Consider the following 13,459-nt stretch of genomic DNA (forward strand, 5'->3'; position numbering starts at 1 on the left):
GCCACTGTTCCTAGGGTAGACACCAAGAGGACCTAACACACAAGATAAATAAATTGCACAAGAAAATGCTAATACTATGATTGCATAACACATTAGATACGATATGCTCTTTAAGAACCTACATGAGAGGGAACCCCCCAAAACCCAGAATTGTCTTCTGGAGGGCGGGCCCCTTGTAGTACAGGTTTCCTCCACTAGGGGAGTATTCTAGGAACCCATCTGTAAGAGTGTACCAGCTGGTTTTGTTGTGAGAGGGTGTGTTAGGCATCAGTGAATTTTTTTTGGAAGACTCTTTCAACATACTTGATGGGTGATTTACAAGTGCGCCTGCGCACACCTTGCTGAGTGTTCAGCCGTTCTGGACACAAACGGCATGACCCCCACACCCCACCCTCCCTATTCACCCAGTCTTGCCCTGAGTGACTTTTTGTGTTTCCCTGGATGAAAAATTCCTCAAGGGGATTTGTTTTGCCAATGTGGAATCAGTGAAACAAAAAAAACAGCAGAAGCACTAAATGGCATCAAAATTGACAAGTTCAAAAACCGTTTTGAGCAGTGGAAAAAAATGTCTCAATAGGTGTATTGCATCAAATAGAGAGTACTGTAAAGGGGACTGAAGTTTAAGCATGTAAGGATAAACACACAATATTTTTTAAATAAATTCTGGGGGTTTTGGGGTCTCTCCTCGTAAGCCATTCACCTGAAAGAGTGGGATTTTAGAGTGGTAGTTAAGAATAGTTAGCTATTCTTTAGCACAGGCTTAAGAATAGTTAATTTTTATCTTTTCCATCTCTTTGGTTTGTTTTTTAAAACTATTGCTTGTTTTTCTCTTTTAAGGTCATCAGAAATGTGCCAAGATATGGCTATAAGGAGATACTCCTATTAGCCTCTCCTGTTATCGTAGTGGCGACAGGTTTAACTGCAATCTTCTGTCTCATTACGGTAAGACAACGAACGGTTCGTTCAGCTTCCCAGAATACATTCTGTCTTTAGCATAGAGTCAGAACCCACAAACTGAAAATCAAAGCCACTTTCCCACCTACTCCTCCTTGATATTTTTCTTTAGTCATGAATGCTGAGATATGCTTTATTATTTTATTACACATTATATTCCAGAGATTTTTAAAGGAAGCCCACTCCCAGAGATTGTGTGGAACTGAAATCAAGATAACAAGCCACTGTACTATTGTGAGAACTTATACTAGGCCAGAGTAGACATGACAGCAAAATTTCTTCAACTCAAAATGGATGATGTTGATTTGATGTCTTACCAATTACTCTCTTTCTACCATTGATTTCTTGTTGGCTGAACTGAGGAGAGATTTAGACTCTCCACCCTCATAAAGTTATGTCACCCTGGTCAAAAGGACATGGCTAAAAGATAAAAGTGTGATCTTGTCAATTGATTAGATTTACTTAGCGGTTTTCTTCTCCAGTGTGTAAAAAGCATGGTGTAAATAGGTTCAGTTAAAACATAGCAAACTAAATCCTGCATCAGGCCTCTCTAAAGCATGTCTTATTTATACTCACCTCTTCCTGGAGCTTGCCTGTGTGCCTTTTCTTCAATTACACAATGGCTTGTTTTCCCAACAGGTAGGAGCTAATATTAAAAGTGATATAATTAGCTGACAATCTTGACTACCCTACTAATCCAACCTAATACCTTGTTTACATTTTCAATGGTCATGGCAGCCCCCCACCATAACCTAGCCACACCATGCCCATTTCTACTTTTGTTCGTGCCTTTGCCCATCTAAAATTCCCTTATTTTGCTCTGCCTCTGCTGCAAGTCCTGTGAATCTCTCAAAAGCCAGCTCAAATTCCTATTTCAGCCCTGCTAGTCCTCCTTCTTCTGTGAGATTTATCACCCTTTCAGGGCGTGGGCAGTAGTGAGGCATTCCCCTGCCATGAGAACTTAAAAATATGGTAAGTAAGTTTTTAAAAGGCAGCTCCCCAAGGTCAACACATCATGGAGCAGAGCAGAGATGTGTACGGACCAAATGGCCTCCTGGTCGACCAGACTTGAGAAATACCTGGCTGGATGTGTAACTGCTAAAGAAAACATGTCTATTTGCAGGAGGGTTGGTGAGCAATAAAAGCTCAGAACAGGTGAGGGAGAGTCTGACATGGGCATTGCCCATCCTAGCAGTGCCTAAGAGTAGAGATGGCACCTCAGGCAGCAGACGTGGAGAGTCCGGCCCACTAGCCAGGCTGTGCCTGTTGGGGAGATGCATGGATCCAGCTAATGCAGTCTTTTCCTTTAAACACGGGATTCAGCTGATTCCTATTGTTCTAATTCTGTTCTCACCAAGTAGCCTTCTGACTGTGCTTCTGAGTGTATTTCCCTGATCGTGTAGACACAGGTGTTGTCTGTGGAACAGATGTAATTCTCACTGTCAGGCCGTAATCTTGGCCTTCTGATTTTTTATTAGCACTGCAGTATTGACAAGGTGAGACTACCCCGATCGGAAGAAGTGAGCCCTCTCTTGGTGAAGAGTCTGACTTCTGAGCCTAGGGGCTGGGGACTAGCATGGGGGTGGCTTGCCAAGGTCTCTGGGAAGAAGTCATTGGCCAGTGCCCAGACAATACCCTCTCCCTCTCTAGTGAGCATATGGCCTTTGCTTTTTTGGATTTTCTATAAACTCCTATAATGCATTTAATTTCTATGGAGTTTAATCTCGCATTTGTGTTTATTTATGTGGTTTCATTATTTCCTCTCCCCAGTTAGATGATAAGCTTTTTGAGGATGGTTTGCCTGACTGTTCTGTCTCCTTAAAGACCACAACACTGAGAAATATTTGAAATTTTGAAATTCAACGAAAACCACTGAAACTATGAAGATATTTAATATCAAAGGACTTCCATAAATCAACAGGGAGAAAACAAACAAACAAGGGGAGAAGAGGGCAAGGGCTGTGCGGAGCAGGATGTGTGTTGATTTTCTGTCACCCTATCTGCCGATCATCTCACGGCTTATGGGGTATGGGTTTTGTTAGCGAGGCCTTTGTTACCTCATGGCATGAAAGTGGTCTCTGACATTGTCTTTTAGTCCTTTTTATAATATTTCTTTTATTCATAATTTAAAAAAGAAATCTGTCTAGTATTGGTTTTGTTTTTAGTGTGGTTGACTGTTTTCCCCCTACGTGAAGATTTAATTGTTTTAAAATCTTTTATTGAATGACTCATTCTTTCTTTCCTGGTCTAAAAAGCTCTCTTTGGACTCTAGTCTGTTGATCTAGTTATCTTTTTTTGTACCAGTGACAGTATCACTATGTAATTCCAATTTCTTTATAACATATTTTGATGTCTGGTAGGGTAAGCTGCTGCTTTTTTATCTTCTTTTTCATACATTTTGTAGCTATTGCTGCATATTTTCCCTGCCAAATACCAGCTGGCCAGGTTTTGTTTAAAAACTCTCTTGGAATTTGAATAGATTGCATTACATCGGTAGGTTCATTTGAAGGGAACTGACATCTTCACAACAACTAGGAACACGGTATCTTCACGTCGTGTATTCTTCCTAATGTCCTTCAGAAGAATTTTAATGTTTTGATCACGTAGGTCTTACGCATTTTTTGTTAAGTCCGTTTCTAGGTACTTGATGCATTTTTATTGATGTTGCAAGTGGGATCTTTCTTTCATTTTTAAATTAGTCTTTTGTGGTACGTGGGAAAACTCTTGAGGTTTGCGTATTAATCATTTGATTTTGGATTTACTTACTGAATTGCCATTTTACTTGACATTAAAATTCTAGTCGATGCTCTTGCACTTTTAGGTTTGGCATCATCTCCTATGCACATGCGTTTTGTCTCTTTCCAATACTTCACTTTTCTTATTAAATTGATTAGGACCTCCTCAACAATGATGAATAGTAACAGTAATAACAGGCATCCTACTCTTGTTCTTGAACTTAAAACAAAGCTGCTGCGTTGTTTCCGGTAGATACTTTTAGTTTCTTTTTCTACTTCTAAGAGCTTTTATTAGGGACTAACTGCTGAATGTTATCCAAAGCAGCCAATGAAACGCATTGCCAGCTCCCTGCAAGATCCTAGGGACTTAGGGACTATGGAAGAAGAGTCAAAGGATATTCAACAAATTCCTGTCCTCAAGAAAGTTATCACCTTACTTAGAAGGGAACAAATAAAGATTTAGAGAGAGTGGTCATTGTGATGAATAATTGTGATGTCGCTTTCTTCCTAAAACAGTTCTGTGCCAAAAGAACACCTGCGGACAATGATGGAGGAAAGCCAAGGTAAATATTAGTCTGACAGTTTTCAAAGTAGGAGTTTACAACTAGAGGAGCTTCTTCCTGGAGGTGGCCTGAGGTGACCTCTGAAAATGGTGCGCTACTCATTTGACCCAGAAAACCCCACAAAATCATGCAAATCAAGAGTTTTAAATATTCATGTTCACTTTGAGAACACTTGGGAAACTGCCAGGCCAAAAGGGTATGCATATCTGAAAAGCCACCAAGCAGCTAAAGGATGTCACTTTGCAGAAGCAATATGTGCCATTCTGTCCTTACAATGGTGGAGTTGGTAGGAGTGCCCAGGCCAAAGACTGGGGCTGGGTGCAGGTTGGTGCCCCCAAAAGAGTGCTGCATTTTTGCTGCACATGCTTAAAACTGCAGAGAGCAGTGCTGAACTTAAGGGTTGGGGTGCAGACTCTCTGGGCATTGAGCACATCCAGGTGAGCAAAGCTCCCAAGATGCAGCGCAGAGCTTACGGCGCTCATGGTGGATTAACCCCCACAAGGGCTCTCAGGCCTGCCGCACTGAGATGCTCCTCCCTGAAAAAGAGCAGCTTGGTCCTGAACCAGAAGAGGAAGATGCATAGAAAATAAAAGAAAAATAAAAAGTCCCATAAGGAACTGAAGAAAGAAAGACTTGAAAGTAAATTTATCATAAAATAAATGCTTAGAAAAGTTAAAAAAAAAAAAAAGAAAAAGAAAAGAAAGAACTAGAGGAGAACTTAGAACTCTACCTCAGTCTCATTTTACAGTGAGGAAACCGCTAAGTTTGGAAACAACACTTGTTCACTCTGGTGCTTTGCCTGGACTTTGCAAAATGAGCTCCGTAGCCAAAGCTGACAGAGTGTGTGACTGGCACAGATGCATCTGCTGCCACTGGTCCTTTAAGGAAACAGGGAACAAAGGGGGAGGTCTTGGTTATACTTATTCCTGCCGGTGGTAGAAGCTCTGGGGGAGGGATAGGAAAAGCCACGTGGCCTTAGGGTAAAGGCTCTGGTCTCCTTCAAGGCTGACGAAAGGTAGACTATGTGAGTCCTTCCTGTAAGGTGGCAGAAAAATTTCCCTTCCCGTCCTCCTGGTTTTCAGGCCCCTACTCTCTCTATTCCCTTTATCCCAACCTCATAGAGTTTTAACTGGGCAAGACCTTACGCAGTAGTTTGTCTTTTTTTTTTTTTTTTAACAACAAGGAAACAGAGAGGAGGAAGGGAAATATCTTGCTCCATGGCCACACTGCTAGTGAGTTTCAGAAAGAAGATGGTGCCTTTCCAGCTGGGGCCTCTCCATTGATTACCCCGTGCTTGGGCTGTGAGCTACACTTTATGTCAGAACTCAGTACGCACGTACCGCACAGACATAAGTCGTTTCTAAAACAGACTCATTATGCACTCTGATTTTTTTCTATTCTGTTTTAGTCAAAAAGAATATTTTGTATTCTAGTGCTGGTTGTGACTTGTAAACTGATTTCACAACTCGCTGGGCAGTGACAGCCTGCAGTACAAAAGTCAGCACGCTAGCTAAGTTAGCTAACTGCTATTTGGACTCAGGCATTTAGTTGTGTGATTTAACCTATAGGATAAAGCAGCTAGAAAGTTGAAAGCACCTTCTTACCCTCAGCCCCACCCCCAGCAAAGGGTGCATGTGGGACTAAGTCTAAATGGGACAGATGTGAAATGCTTCTGGAGAGAGCAAACTGCTTCTGCCCAGTGTGACGGTGCATCCCCTCCCCACCCCCCACCCCAATGCACCTCAGGGTGCTTGGCCAAGGGCCAGGAAAGTGCTTCGGGCTGAAAATCCCGCCTGTACTCCATGCCAGACCACACACAGAGGTCACCCCAGAGACATGGCAGGGACATTTTAAAGAGACACAGAGAACCCCTGGAAGCCCAGTGTGCAAAGAATCATTTCCAAGGTCCCAGGTCTATAGTGACTTTGCCTCTGAGTATGGACCCAGGTACCCATTTAATCCTAATAAGGCGAGGGACAAATCACTAATTTTGGTATGCGTTTTCCTCCAAGGGGCTTTTTCTCGCGACTCCTGAATAAGGACCGATCGGTGGAAAGCCAGATGGAGGTAAATTTCAGGAGGATCAAGCACTGTGGCGGGACAAAGTGGGGGACAGGCAGGATTCATGTTTCCCTCTCTGTTTTCTAGAAGGGCGGTTTCTGGAGCTGCCTGCGGGGTGCATATGGCCCTTTCAAAAAAGAAGAGGCACAGCATTTGCAAAACATGGGTTCCTCTGATGAGGAGGAGCCTTCCGACATGTAAATAACTGGGAGTTATTTAGAATTCCTGTCTAAAAGGGGGAAATAATGAATAGTTTCATTGTTCCTTTCAAGAGTAAAAGATTTGACCTTCTTTTTCTCTCCCCAGAACAAAGGAGGGAGTCTCCTATGAGGACTTGGACTCAGTAGTAGTAGAAAGTGACACCTGATCCTCCTGCTGAGTGAACCAGGTTACTAATAAATTGTTCTTCTCTACTGAAATGTGTACGTTTGTAACCACCTCTAGCCATGAGGGAAAGAATTAAAATGTAAATAGATAAATATATATGCACACAAATAGCACAAGCCATAAGCAAGAAAAGCAAGGCCGAAGCAGGACTCCTGGGGTAGCCAGCACTTCCTCAAGCAGCAGTGTGGTCAAACAAGTGTGAAGAGGGACTCCTCTCCCCCGTGTCCCCCAATATAGTCTGTCCCCGAGAACTGGAAGATACATCATCCTCCAGGGGTGTGGGTTATTAAGTCAAATAACAATTTATCCTGGTGCTCTGGCCCCTGGCTCACCAAGTGCCAGTTATGTACAACATACTTGACCCCTGTTGTGGCCCCCCATCATCAGGTCTTAGGGCTGTCAGAATATTTGGATCCCTGAGCCTTCCTTTACGGTGGGGCCTGTCTTCTCCCCTGAGATCTTAAACTTGCACAAATGTGTGCCCTGTCTTGGTGTAACGGGTTCTCCATCCTTACAAGCTAGTAGAAAGTTCACAGTTAAGGGAAGAAAGTCATTTCAGATTAAGACTCTAATTAGATAAAAGTCATTAAGAAAATAAGTAATTTAGTAATGTCAGCTAAATTAATAAAAGCTTTATTCATCTTTCAGTCAAAGGTTGAGTATACAATAGCAAGCTAACATAAAAAATTGAGGAATCCCTAAGGCTCAGCCCCTTACAATGTAACAGGAGCAACAGCTCTACCTAAGACACAGGCAAACACGCACAGGAGACTTCCAGCCAAGATGGAGGCCTAGAGTGACACGCTCCATCTCTCTCCACAACTAAGAAGGACTACAACTACTGCAAAACCAGAAATAACCAGAAGTTCCAGAAAATAAATGGAAGTCCAACGTAGGAAGTTATAAAGAAGTGGTGCTTGTCCAGAAGGGTAGGAGGTGTGAAGCTGGGGTGGAGAGGTCAAACTGTGCTGGTGGCGGCAGCAACGGCAATGGTGGTGGGACGGTGGTAAGCATAGACACCCATATTTAAGGGGAGGCGAGAAGCGCCTGGACAGCACCCCTGGCTGTAGACCAGACCCGTCAGCTTGCGATTCCAACTCCGGGGAAGGCAGACCCCCATTGCCTTGGACTGTGAGGCCCAGAGTGGGTGGGGACAGAGGAGGAGGCTCCCAGTCTCTCAGCGGAGAGTGAACGGCAGGAATCCATCTTGGACCCCTGCCCCCACAAAAATGCCACAACATGGTGAGAAGGGTCACCCGGTTGTGATGAGTGCATTGGGCTCCGCCCCCTATAGCATAGGAGGTGTGACAGCCCTGCCCAGAAAGCAAAGGTAAACATAAAACTGCAAGGATGGCACAGATCATGATAGAGATCCCAGTGATGCAGCTGACCAGACAGCAAATATCTACTCTAACAAAACAGCAGACAGGAAATCTTTCTGAGGCACAGTTCAGAGCTTTGGTTATAAAAATGCTTACAGACCTAACAGCAGATCTTAAACAAGACAGGGAAGGAATGATGGCTAGTCCTGCTGAAATGAACACATACAAAACAAGTGGTGAGGGATCAAATCAACAAATTGGAACACAGGGAAGGAAAAAAGAGTCAACCAGTGCAGAAAGAGGAAATGAAACGTGAGGAGAATGAGGAGAGGCTCAGAAACCCATGGGACAGCTATAAGCGGACCAACATCGAAATCATAGGGTTGCCAGAATGTGAAGAAGAACTAGAAATTGAAAAATTATGTGAAAAAATAATGAAGCAGAACTTCCCTAACCTGGGGAAGGAAATAGACTTACAGGTCCAGGAAGCACAGAGAGTTAAAAAAAAAAAAAAAAAAGGACCCTGGAAGAACCACACCAAGACACATTATAATCAAAATGTCAAAAATTAAGGATAAAGAGAGAATTCTAAAAGCAGCAAGAGAGAAGAAGAGAATTACATACAAAGGGGTCCCAATAAGACTATCAGCTGATTTCTCAAAAGAAACTGCAGGCGAGAAGAGACTGGCAAGAAATATTCAAAGAAATGAAAAGCAAAAACCTACAACCAAGATTATCCAGTGAAACTCTCATTCAGAATGAAAAGGCAGAGAAAGTGCTTCTAGGACTAAGTAAAACAGAAGGAGTTCATCAGATCCAAATCGGCGGCGGCGGCGGCAGCCGTCCGTCTCGAGAGACGATGGTGTAGCTTCTTAAGAGTCCATCTGCACCGCCGAAAATGGCTGTGCAGTCCAACTCGGGAGTGACACGGTATCTGTCTCCTCCCGTGTTGAATCGACATCTTGCGATGACGCTGGAGTGTCCTCTCCAGTGAAGCTGAAGCTACAGAGCCTGGGCAGGGTGATATGGAGGGTCTGCTGTTGCCCATGCAGCAGACCCCCCCTCTCTTCGCAGCTGAAGGGTCCAAGGGAAAGACGGAGTCAATACAGCTTGGCTTCAGGTGCGCCCCAGGAGTTGCCGGTATTGACTACACGTCAAACCGCCTTAGGGACTCCGGCTCCGGATTTTCTGTCGGGGTTTACTCCCTTAGCCTTTCCCCTAAAGAGGTATGCCGCAAGGCAGCAGAGGTTTTTTGGAGTCAGAGTTTTCCTTCTCTGATCAGATCCAAATCACTGTTACATGAAATGTTAAAGGGACTTGTTTAGGAGAAAGAGGATCAAAACTATGAACATTAAAATAAAAACTGTATCACAACAACCAACAACAGAAGCTAAGGAATTGAAACAAACGCAAACTAAGTAGGCAATGAGAGTGGGAAAAGAATGATAGGTATGGAGAACATTATGGGGGGAGGTCAGTGGGGAGGAGGAAGGGGGGAAAGGGAGGGAGATGATACAGGAATTAAGAAGCATAGTAGGAGGGAGTGGAGTAGACAGGAAGATGTTGAGAAGAACTATATACACAACCAAAGGGCATGGACTAAGTGGGGGTGCACTGGGCAGAGGGGAATAAAAGGAAAACAAATTGGGACAACTGTAACAGCATAATCAATAAAGCATATTTTAAAAATTGAGTTAATTATTTAGATAATTTAAGTCTAACATTGCTGGTATTTAGGAAGAGAATATTTAGTTAATAGGATCATGATTCATGTAAACAAACAATCAACATTGACCAATTAACAACCTCCTCATTTCACTTCAAATATACAGCATTATTTTAAAGATTTTTATGGGAATATGTTACAAGAAATCCTCCATGTTAAATGAAAACCACAAAGGATTTTTTTACTTTATTTTTATTGTCGACACTATTACAGATGTCCCCATTCCCCCCAGAAAAATTTCACAAGTCAAGCAAATAGCTCACCAAATATCTTCTCTTTTTGCCTAATAAAATTAGAAAACAAGTAAACAAACAAAATGTAGGACCCAGCAAGAACTATGTTAAATTCTGAATATCTACCTTTTTCCATACCTTTCTTACAAATGATTTTTGAGAAAGAGACAAGAAGAGAGAGAGAGAGAGAGACAGAGAGACAGAGAGACAGAGAGAGAGAGAGAGAGAGAGAGAGAGAGAGAGATGTTGGATTTGTTGTTCCACTTACCTGTGCATTCATTGGTTGATTCTTGTATGTGCTCTAACCAGAGATCAAACCCGCAACTTTGGCGTATACTCTGACCAACGGAGTTATTTATTGAGCGTTTACTGTAAAGCAGTCTCTTTCTAGGCCCTGGGGATACAGAGACAGACATAAAAGGCAAGATCCCTGCTCTTCAGGTGCTCAAATTCTGCCACAGCTTTTCTCTCCCTTAGCATTGTATGGGTATAAAGTCTTATTTCCTGTTGGAGCTGGAATTCACATTAGAATCACTCCGGCGACCGGCGAGCTTTGAAGAATTCCCAGTAGCACGACTTCACTCCGAAGTTACAAATTCAGTGGGACTTTGGTGGGGCCTGGGCTCAGGAATTGAAAAACTCCTGAGGTGATGTTCATGCACACAGGTGTGAGAACCACAGTCGGGGTGCCGTTGAAGGCTGTTTTGGGCCAGCCTCGGGGGTTCAGCAGCGATACAAGTAACTCCCTTTCAATTTTTCAAGGCTGGTGGTCGTTTTTGGTCAATCCCACTGGACAGCTAATTAGAATCCAAAAATGTGTCAGCCAGTGTCACTTTTTTTAAAAATGTAATCTTTGTGGTATTTTTTTCCCCATGACCATTTCGTCCCCTTATACTCCCCTCCCCCCAGCAATCCGCACGCTGTCGTCCAGTGTCACTTTAGGAACGCCTTTGTGGAAAGCCTCGCGCAGCTCAGCCCCGGGAGCCCTGGTCAATCCTTTCACCGCCACACCGCTCCGCCATCGCCCTGACTTCCAGCTCCACACTGCCCTCTGCTGATGAAGCAATGCTGCAACATGGAGGTCACCACGATCAGCTCCCTGCCTCTGACTGCATCCCAGGTCCGCCTTCACAAAGAACATGATTGTTCATTTTGTTCACAAGCTAGAGTTTTAAAAAGAGGAGTCTGAAAAGGGGGAGGATCAGGCTGCTTATGTACCCCACTATTTTCGTCCTTCCTAGTCTCCCATCTTTCCACTTCTGCTTATACTAATATTAGCTTGGAGAGGAGAATTCTCTCCCAGATCACTGATTCTCAATGAGCTGGATTTGCAGGCAGCGAGCCGAAATGGCCTCTTATAAGCAAATGACATGTTTTCCTTCTCTGCTCTCCGAGGAGCCAACTTCAAAGTGAGCTAATCTCTTTCTCAATAGGCTTTACTGATTTATGCAAGAAGTAACCGGACTACAACATCCTGACTTTTTCTTCTTGATGCAACCTTGGTAAGAATCTGAAACAGGTCATGGGGATAAGCAGCTACTGTGCTAGGTAGAGGTGTCCTCACTGCCTTCAACTCCTGGCCCAGCCAATCCCAGGTTTCGGGGTCTGCTACTTGCAGCACTGCGGTCTGTATCAGTTAGGGATGGTTTGGGTTCTAGTATCAGAAAAGCTGACTCAATCTGGCTTAACCAATAAAGGGAACTCATTCACTCACATAACTAAAACTTGAAGAAGTAACATTAGCTTCAGGCAAAGCTTGATCCAGTGGGCCTTGAGTGCCACCATAAACTATGCCTTCAGTTTGTCCTTCATTCTGGAACATCCAACTTTAAAGAGAGTCACTTTGCTTGCAGACACTTCCACTATTTACAAGTTGCCTTCCTGAGACCCCTTCCAGAGGAGAAGTGATGACCTCTCCTCCACAAAGGTGGAACCCACTAGGCTGGCCACTCTCTTCTGTTTGTTTGTTTCTGTCTGTCTGTCTTTCTGGCATGAACTTGATTTGCTGCACTCCCATCGCACAAGGTGATTTTCCCATTGGTCAAGTGACCCTGTGGAAGGTAGCTGAGCTTGACCCTTCCTCCCGACGACACTGCACATAGGTTGGAGAATCATATACAACCTCCTTACCTGGGGAAAACCCAGCTTATATCAGTTGTGGCAGCATAATTACTAACAGTATCCCCTTTGCCTCTCAAAATGGGCTCATCCGACCAATAGGAGATCCCTGCTTGGAGGGACCCTAACAGCTAGCTGGTGGGATGGTCTCAGGGCTGATGTCCAGAGAGGTCCCTGGCTATGTGGACAAAAGATGCCGAAGTCCAGTCTGCCCCTCACCTGTAAAGTCCTGCACCTGGCACAGGGCTGGGTGCTCCAAGAGGGTGCCTTTTCTTAAGGTGCTCGGGTTAGCGAATATGTGATCATATAAATATTGGTATGATTATTGGTACACATGTGGAATGTATATTCTATATACATATAGTTTCACATTAATATCTAAATGTACTTCATCCTCTTCAGTGGTTTCATATTTATGATGTTTTCAACTATTCTTCTTCTGATGAATTTGTTTCTCTGTCACTACTTTTACAAGCAGGGCTACAAGGAACATCCGTGTGCCTATACCTTTGTGTCTCATATAAAGTTTCTTGGAATACATTCTTAAAAATAAGATAGCTAGATTGAAGAGTAAGTTCACTTTAAAATTTGCTAGAAACTGTGTCATTGCCTTTCCAAAGTCCTGACTACCAAAATTCCACTTTTTGATACTAAAATGTAGTTAAAAGAAAATGAAGTGGGGCTTATCAAAAAATATTACCATATGCACCTTATTAAGGAAAGAGTGGTAAATCCTTATTGATTAATTCAGTGGTTTTTGGTCTTCTGTCTGCATGTGAAATAACATGGGGGTTTAGTAAAAATCTAGATTCCCAGATCTAAACCCAAGAAATTCTACTGTGAGCATTTTAAACAACCACCCAGGGGGTTCTGGGCTGTTCTGAGAAATGGCGGCACACGTTTGCATCTTAGTTATATTATTTATTAGCTGCACAGAATGTTTTTTTTTGTTTTTTGTTTCCAAAACCAGGGAGAAGTAGCCCCCTTTCACTGAGAGACTGGGTGCATTTCAGGCCGCTGTTTGTACAGTGCCCCGGGAGTGGTAGCTCAGTCTTACAGTCTCTCTGATTGTCACAGTCCTGTGGGATCCAGGAGCTCATGTCCCCACCTCCCACGGCCAACTAGAGCCAGATGTACAGGGGCAGCCCCTGAGCGGCAGCTGCAAAAACCAGGGCACCGCCCGCGTGTTGCTGGCGCTGTGGAGCGCTGCAGAGGGAGAGCGCAGAGATGATGGTGCCCGCCTGTTGGAGCGGAAAGACGGCACCTGATGAGAAAAAAGAAAACCGAGAGCTAAAAAAAAAGGTAGTAAGGCAGGGCAGAGTGTGAGAACGGCTGCCACCAGCCCCTGTCCTGGAGGGTT

Source organism: Furipterus horrens, unplaced genomic scaffold (assembly GCF_987537825.1).
Source record: "Furipterus horrens unplaced genomic scaffold, mFurHor1.1.pri manual_scaffold_11, whole genome shotgun sequence".
In the NCBI taxonomy this organism is placed as follows: domain Eukaryota; kingdom Metazoa; phylum Chordata; class Mammalia; order Chiroptera; family Furipteridae; genus Furipterus; species Furipterus horrens.